Source organism: Marmota monax, unplaced genomic scaffold, assembly GCF_021218885.2.
Source record: "Marmota monax isolate L192 unplaced genomic scaffold, Marmota_monax_Labrador192_F-V1.1 WCK01_AAM20220418_F8-fsc00109, whole genome shotgun sequence".
Lineage (NCBI taxonomy): Eukaryota > Metazoa > Chordata > Mammalia > Rodentia > Sciuridae > Marmota > Marmota monax.
This window is the reverse complement of record NW_026695229.1, coordinates 203,138-211,544: the sequence shown is the minus strand read 5'-3', so window position 1 is coordinate 211,544 and position 8,407 is coordinate 203,138. Positions and strand designations below refer to the sequence as shown.

At 38.2% G+C, this 8,407-nt stretch overlaps 1 pseudogene; it reads left to right on the top strand.

Annotated features, from left to right (window-relative positions):
• Nucleotides 1-4,121: 4,121 nt before the first annotated feature.
• LOC124088300 (thyroid receptor-interacting protein 11-like) lies at nt 4,122-8,168 on the top strand (annotated as a pseudogene).
• Nucleotides 8,169-8,407: the final 239 nt, after the last annotated feature.

Genomic DNA, 8,407 nt, shown 5'->3' with positions numbered 1-8,407 from the left:
CCCAGGAAGGAAGGAGAGACTACAAAAAGGGGACCTCGCCTCAGTTTTGAGGTTCAAGTAAGTGATGTGAATCTCATTAGTGAGGAGGGTGATCTTTGAATTCTTCCTCCTTTTGCTCCCCTGCCTCTCCTACTTTCCTCATTTTTTCCTTTCCATTCCCACAACCGTGGCCTTCCACTGCTGTTTCCCTCATCTCTTCACACTCCATCTTTGCCTCTGTATCTTGATCTTGTATCTTTTATTCATTCTCCAAAATTGCAATATCACTCTGAAGCTTCTCCTGGAACATCTACATGAGAGTCTATCCAGCAGCCAGTGGAGGCCACCAAACAGCCTCTGAGGCACATTTTATTGTAGCTTTTATTATTTACTAAAGATGAATATAAATTCAAATATTAAAAGATTACTAATACTAATACAGACGTGATGGCTTGTGTTTGTGTAGGAATTTGAGTTTATCCAGTTGTTGGTGTAAATTGTACACAGTAGTCTCCCATGATCCTTTTTATTTCTGTGACATCAGTTGTACTGTCTCCTCTTTCATTTCTTGTTTATTTGAATCTTTTTTTCCTGTGTTGTCTAGCTAAAGTGTTGTCAATTTTGCTTAGCTTTAAAAAAAATAATGTGGTCTAATTCCAGTTGTAAGAGTTTAGTGAGATGATGGGAAGCTACAGTGGAGAAAAAGAGATAGGAATGGAGTTAGCACAGTCATATAGTAGTGGGCACTGGATTGTGAGTCAGAAGATGTATCCTCTGAAGGGGCTGGTGAAGATTGAAAAACGTGAGAACGGAATGGGGGGGGGGTGTCAATAGCATGTATTAATGGCTTGCTATCAAGAATAAAGGACAGATGATCAAGAATGACACCTAGATGTTTTATTCTGTGTGCCAGGGTTGAGAATGATGCATTTGACAGAATTTATAAAGAAGGAAGCAAGGTTTTGTGTTCACATAGTGTCAGGCCTGGGGACCTACATGCACACAGCTCAGTATTGCTGAAGCCTAACCCATAAGGCCACTGAGGTGGGGGGGGGCATAAGAGACTGAATATATAGAAAAAGGGAGGTTATGTAAATTGTGCACATCACACACACACACACACACACACACACACACACACACCTTTGTTTGCTTTCAATGGTGGCAAAATATTTTGTTCTTTCTAGTGATGGTGAGGAGTTTAGATTATAGGAGATAAGGAAGGCTAAAAGAAGAAAGGCTAAAAGGACGAAGGCAAGTGAAGAGGCTAGAGAAAATAGTCAGAGGATGACTAAATCCTGCCTGCAGAGCTACTCTTCTGAAGTAAAATTCTCCCTTAACTGACATCAGCATTCTTTTGGCCAAATATCTTCATTTTGAATGTAAATTCCAAGGTGTGTTTTCAGTTAGGAATAATTATCTAATTATCTATTATCCAGTGGGTATCACTTCATTTTCTCCCTTTTCCCCTTTGTGTTTAGTGTGCGGCTTTTGGCGGGCTGAGAAAGATATGACTCAATTGCCTGTCAGCACAGCTTTGGTGAGAAGAACACATCATGGAAAAGGAATCATACTTGTCTTGGGAGCAGAGTGATAATTGATAACTAATTACTGAAAATTATGTCTGAAGTGAAGAAGACACAAGCCTATTTTCCAAGGCTCCTGGTGATTACAGAACAAGTTTGAGGCACCCTTGACAGCCCTCAGGGAGAAACATATGAAAAGAATAAAGCATTTTAACTTTCTAATAAGATCTACTTATGGCTTTAAATGATGAGAAGGAGGGAGCAAGTTGGGGTTGGGACTGAGGGGCTCCCTTCCACTTGACTACCCTAAAGAAGGTAGCCCAGGCTTAGCCTCAGTGGTTCCATAATGGCAGGGAAAGGAGATAAAGCAAAACAAACTTCATTGTCTCTGAGCAAAATATTTAGTATTTCTTTAGTGGCAGTATAGTCTTTAACTACCACAACTTATTTAGCCCCAGTCTTACCCCCACCTTTCAAGTTGTAGTTTTTCAAATATTTCTGCTCTGCTTTTTTGTTCCTGAATATCATAATAAACTTGGCTAAAAGCTTCCAGCAATATCCACGCCATGACCTGAATTCAATGCTGCCTAGATATTTCTTCTGTCAGATTAAGTCCATTACTTTTAAAATCAGCTTCACAGAAAGTCTCAGGAGACTAGCAAAATACAGACAACTTCTCAGCCAGAGCATGACATGAATGGTCTCTAGTCCAATTATCAATATTGTACTCCTTTTCCTCTAAACTCTCTTGAACCCTGTCTTCACTGTCCACTGTTCTACTGGTATTCGGGTCTTCTGAGCTCTCACCAAAATCAGCCATTAAGGTCTGTTTACAACAATCCAAAGCATTTCCAGCTTACACTGCTACACATCTAAAAATTCCTCCAACTAATTCCAAAAAGCTTGAAAATCTTCTGAACTCTGTGGTCAGTTTAGCCACATGAATGACCCCACTTCTGGTATAATTTTTTGTTTTAGTCAGCTTTTTTGCTGCAGTGACTGAAAGACCTAACCAGCACAATTGTAGAGGAGGAAAAGCTTATTTAGGTTATCAAAATTCAGAAGTCTCAATCCATAGACAACGGACTCCATTCCTTGGGGCTCAAGGTAAAACTGAACATCTTAGCAGAAGAGTATGATGGAGGGAAGTTGCTCACATGATGATCAGAAAGTAGAGAGACAGGTACATCTCCACATGCCAAATATAAGCATATACCCCAAAATCATGCCCCCTGAGGCCCCACCTCCTCCAGCTGAATCCCACATGCCTTCAGTTACCACTCAATTAATCCCATCAGACAATTAACTCACTGATGATTAAGACTCTCAAAAGCCAATCATTTCTCCTCTAAACCTTCTTGCATATTCTCATACATGAGCTTTTTGGGACACCTCACATCCAAACGATGACAAAACTTCACTTTCTTAAAAACATTTCTGAAAAGCACAAGTCTAATCATGATACTCCTCTGCTTGATAACTTTGGCATTCTTTGTCCAACAGAAATGTATCTCATTCATTCATTAAACTACCATACAACTGTTAATGCATAGCTAATAATAATAGTAAAAAATATACTGAAAATATTCTATGAGGAGTAAATAAAAAATAACAAAGAAAATCTGCAAAGGAAAGAGCTACAATAAAGAAAATGCCAACCAAAGAAAAAACAAGTTAAGCTAAATAGTGAAAATAAACAAAAATGACAAGTAATACAAATCATGCCTTAATAATAACCCTAAATGTTAATGGCCTAAACTCACCAATCAAAAGACATAGGCTGGAAGATTGGATTTAAAAATAATAATAATAATAATAATAATAATATGCCTCCAAGAGATTCATCTCATAGGAAAAGATGCCCACAGACTGAAGGCGAAAGGTTGGAATAAAATATATCATTCACATGGTCTACATAAACAAGCAGGAGTTTCTATCCTCATATATCAAATAAAGTAGACTTTAAGCCAAAGTTAATAAAAAGAGATAAAGATGAACATTTCATACTACTTAAGGGAACTATACATCAACAAGACATAACAATTATAAATATACATTCCCCAAACCTTGGAGCATCTACATTTATCAAAAAAACTCTTCTTAAGTTCAAGAGTCAAATAGACCACAACACACAAATTCTAGGTAACTTTAACACACCTCTTTCACCACTGGATAGATCTTCCAAGCAAAAGCTAAAAAGAGAATTAAAGAACTCAATAATACAATCAGAAACTCAGACTTAACTGACATATGTAGAACATATCAACCATCAATGAGTGAATACAATTTATTCTCAGCAGCACATGGATCCTTCTTTAAAAAAGACCATATATTATGCCACAAAGCAACTCTTAGCAAATATAAAAAATTAGACATACTACCCTGTATTCCATCCAATCACAACGGAATGGAATTAGAAATCAATGATAAACTATAAAATAAAAGATACTCCAACACCTGGGGACTAAATAATATGCTACTCAATGAACAATGGGTTGCAGAAGACATCAAGGAGCAGATTAATTGACCCCGCAGTGCTCAAGGAGGTTCAGAGCAAGTGGATAGAGATTGAGGTGGTTTTCAGAGTGGGTCTAATGGCTCACTGAAATTGTGGAAATGTCATCCTGGTTTAAAGACCTAGGCTCTGGCTTGGGCCACTCCTTGGGTCAGGTGGGGGGCAGCTTGGCTTCCCTCACTGGCCTTATCTCCAACATCACCAAGGATGAGGTTCTCGATGATTTTGAGGATGTAGAAGCAGGTTTACCTAATTATTGGAGAAAGAACATTGAAGATACCAAATGGATGATCAGATATGACAATGAAAGGCTTAAAAACACTATTGTACTGAGCTGGAAGAAAGGTATGTAGCATCTGAGCTACGGATCCAACATCAATCTGCAAATTACTGAAGTGAATTCAAAGAGAAAGAAGTAGAAAGCAGGCAACTTAAAGCAAGACAGTTTGCACTACAAGATGAGTTGTCCACACTGCAGTCAGTACATTCAGGAGCTGTTGTTACACCAGCAATGACTGCCCCGTTTTCATTCGGTAATAAGATCAGTCATTTTTCAGCTTTTCCTGGTGATGACATGGACTTCAGAACAACAAGAAATAAACAATTGAAGTTTCAAGACTTGAATCTCAAGTTGGCCATTGGAGGGATATAGCTCAGGCACAGGCAACACATAATTCTGATCAAAGTGAAATCTGCAAACTACAAAATACTATTAAGGTACTTGAACAAAACCAAAGTCAAGACCTCAATTATCATTAAGAGAAAATGTCAGTTTTGCAGAATGCACATCAACAGAAACTGGCAGAGATAAGTCGCTGGTATCAAGAGGAATTAAATGATTATGAAGAAAGGATTGAAAAACTTGAAAATCAGTTACAACAAGGTGACTCAGGAGTTACAGTAACTGATGAGTCTAAAATCAGTGAGATGGAAAAAACTATTCAGGTTCTACAAACTTGAGAAATTAGAGTCTGCAACAAAGATGGGAGAACTTGAGGATCAAATAAAAGATATAAATAAAAAAATATCTTTGGCAGAAAATGACAGAGACACCTTGAAGAGAGAAAAAGAGCAGCTCAGTGTGGAGAAGAGACAAATAATTGAACAGTGTGAAACCTTGAAGCTGGAATGCAGTCAATTGCAGCCTTCTGTGATGGAGCAGAAAGATGAGGAAATTGGGAATTTGTGGAAAACCAGTGAACAAATAAAAGCCCATTTGCAGGAAGACGCACACAACACTCAAGCAGACAATTCTGATAGTTTTCAAGAAACTAAAAAAAAAAAAGCCTTCCTATAGAAAATGGAAGTGAAAAACACGACCTGTATAACTATGAAACTGATGAAACTGAAAAATTAGTGAAAAGAATCCAAGAATGAGAACTTAAGTTTCAACTTCTAAATGAAAAGAACATATATTTAACCAGACAGATTGATCAGCTATCCAAAGATGAAGTTGCTAAACTCACTCAAGTTATCCATCAGGAAGATATGGAGATACAAGCTCTTCAGGCTAAAATTTATTCAGGTTCCTACACCCAGGATGTCGTTACCCTTTAGGAGCAACTGCAGACCTTCACTATGGAAAGAGACCAAATATTAGCTGTTTTGAATGAGAAGACAAAAGAAAATACCCAACTGCAAACAGAACATCAGAAAATGAAGGATACAGTCACTGCCAAAGCAGCAACCCTCATCAGCTTCAAAAAGAAAATAAAAAAATTGTCCACCAAATTTGAAAATAGTGATCAAGGTATGTTTAAAGAAACTCTGCAGAATTTATCTTATATCATTAGAGAAAAAGACATTGAAACAGATGCACTAAGTCAGAAATCTCAGACTTTATTTGAAGTTTTACGAACCTCTGGCACTAGTCATGAGGTTCAAGGTGTTAATAGTCATCAGTTCAAGGAGCTCCTACAAGAACGTGATGAATTAAAACAGCAAGTGAAAAAAAGGAGGAATGAAAACTACAGGTAATGACAACCATCCAAAACCTGCATCATGAGTCAGCCCAATATGAGGAATACCTTCTTCAACTTGAAGCCCAAGTTTTGGTTGTCAGTGATAACAGTTCTAAATTAGAAGCAGACAACACTGGCCTCATCCAATGTTATGAGCTGAAGGAAACCAAACTCAAACATTTTGGGCAAAAATTAGGCCAGTGCCTAGGGCAAGTTTGCAGCACCAAAGATCTGTTTTTAGGAAAACTTGATATGATTACATCCCATCTGTTGTCTGCCTCATCACTTACCTCCCAGTCAGCAGAGGTCGAAGAGCTGAGAAAATCACTGCAAGAAAAAGAGGCCACCATTAAGGAGCTCCAGGAGAATAACCGCAGGTTTTCTGATGTAACTGCTCTTACCTCCAAGAGAGAAAAGAAAGAACATGAACAAAATTAAAGATCTCAAGGAAAAACAAGATCTGTTATAAAATTACTGAAAGAAAAAGACCTCTTAATCCAAGCCAAAAGTGATCAGTTACTTTCTTCAAATGCAAAGTTCACTAACAAAGTGAATGAAAATGAGTTGTTGAGGTAAGCAATAACAAACCTCAAGGAGAGAATATTAATTTTAGAAATGAACATTTCTCAACTAAAAGGGGAGAATGAAAAAATAATAGAAACATCCAAAGAAAAGGAAATGGAATATCAAGAATTACAAGAGATGAACATGAAGTTCTCTATGATGCTGCGAGAACAAGAGTTCAGGTACCAGTCAATGAAAGAGAAAGTGCTTGCCTTTGAGCAACTGTTAGGAGAAAAAGAACAGGGCAAGGCTGGGGAATTAAATCAGCTTTTAAATGCAGTTGAATCAATGCAGGAAAAGACCATTCTGTGTCAGCAGTAGACAGACCAACTCACTTTGTCCCTAAAGAACAAACAGATGGAAAAAGTACCCTCCAGCAAGAGGTTCAACACTTACATGACAAAGAATTATATTTAAATCAGGAGGTACAAAGCCTGAGGAGCCATCTTCTAGAATCTGAAGATTCTTACAGCTGGGAAATTTGGGCTGCAGAGAAGAGAGAGATGAACCTGAGAAAGAAAGTCACACTATTGGAGGAAAAGCTACTTTCCTCTTCTAATGCAAGTCATCCAGCCAGTGTGCAGGTAGAGTCCCTGCAGAAACAGGTGTGTTTACTCTCCCAAGAGAGGGATGAGAATGCACTGCAGCTTTTGCTCTACCAGGAACAAGGAAAGCAGTATGCCATGTCATTAACTAACCTGCAAATGGTTCTAGAGCATTTCCAACAAGAAGAAAAAGCTGTGTATTCAGCTGAATTAGAAAAGGAAAGACAACATATAACCGAATGGAAGGAAAAGGCAAAAAATCTAGAAAGAGAGGTATTATTATTATTACAGGAACGTTTGGATGAAGCCAATGGTGTGTTGGATTCAGAAACCAGACTTACACAACAGTTACATCTAAAAGAAGAACAGATTGAAGGACTTAAAAAGCACAATGAGCTCCAACAAGAAATGCTGAATGATGCACAAAAGAAATTGATGAACTCGGAAAATGGTACAGAAGGAAAAGTGGACAAAGCCCTAATGAGAAACCTGTTCATTGGGCATTTCCAGACACCAAAAAGTAAACGTCATGAAGTGTTACAGTTAATGGGAAGCATCCTGGACATTCAAAAGGAGGATATGGAGCAGTTGTTGAATGGAGATGATGGTGGTGTTACTAAGTGGATGACTCCTTGGCTTGGAGGAGGATCAAAAAATGTTCCCAGCATATCTTTGAGACCAAATGAGCAATGTCTGCTTAATAGTTCTTTTTCAGAACTTTTTGTTAAATTTCTGGAAACAGAATCTCCTTCATTTGTTCCACCACCCAAACTTTCTGCTCGTGCCATGAAACGTCTAGACTCCAGAGGAAGGAGAAAGGAAGGTGAGAATGTACCAAGAAGTTTGAAAGATGCAGTAGAATTCAGAGCTGGTAGAAGAGCGAGCGGCTGTGAATCCATTCTTGGCACCGCGTTCTGCGGCTGTGCCACTGATTAGCCTAGCTGGACTTGGACCTGGTGGACCTGGGAATCCCCTTTTGAATCCCATCGCAGACTTCATGCCCACCTTTGCTCCATTGCCAGTGTACCCCAACAATAGTGTCAGGGTTGTACTAAAGGACCTTATAAGTAATAGGTGATTCTCAAGCCAGAGATGATTTCACACTTTGAAGAAGCCATAAACACTTTTGTACTTTTTACAAAGTGGCCTTTTCGAAAAGGAGTCATGTATTTGCAGGGAAAAAGAAAAAGAAAAAAGTTGATATAAAGAGCTAACAGGTATTTTGACTCCCCCTCCCTCCCTTTTTTTTTTTTTTTTTTTTTTTTTTTTTGCTGTAGCACTTATTAAAATTTTGTTCTTATATTATCAGGTAATCAA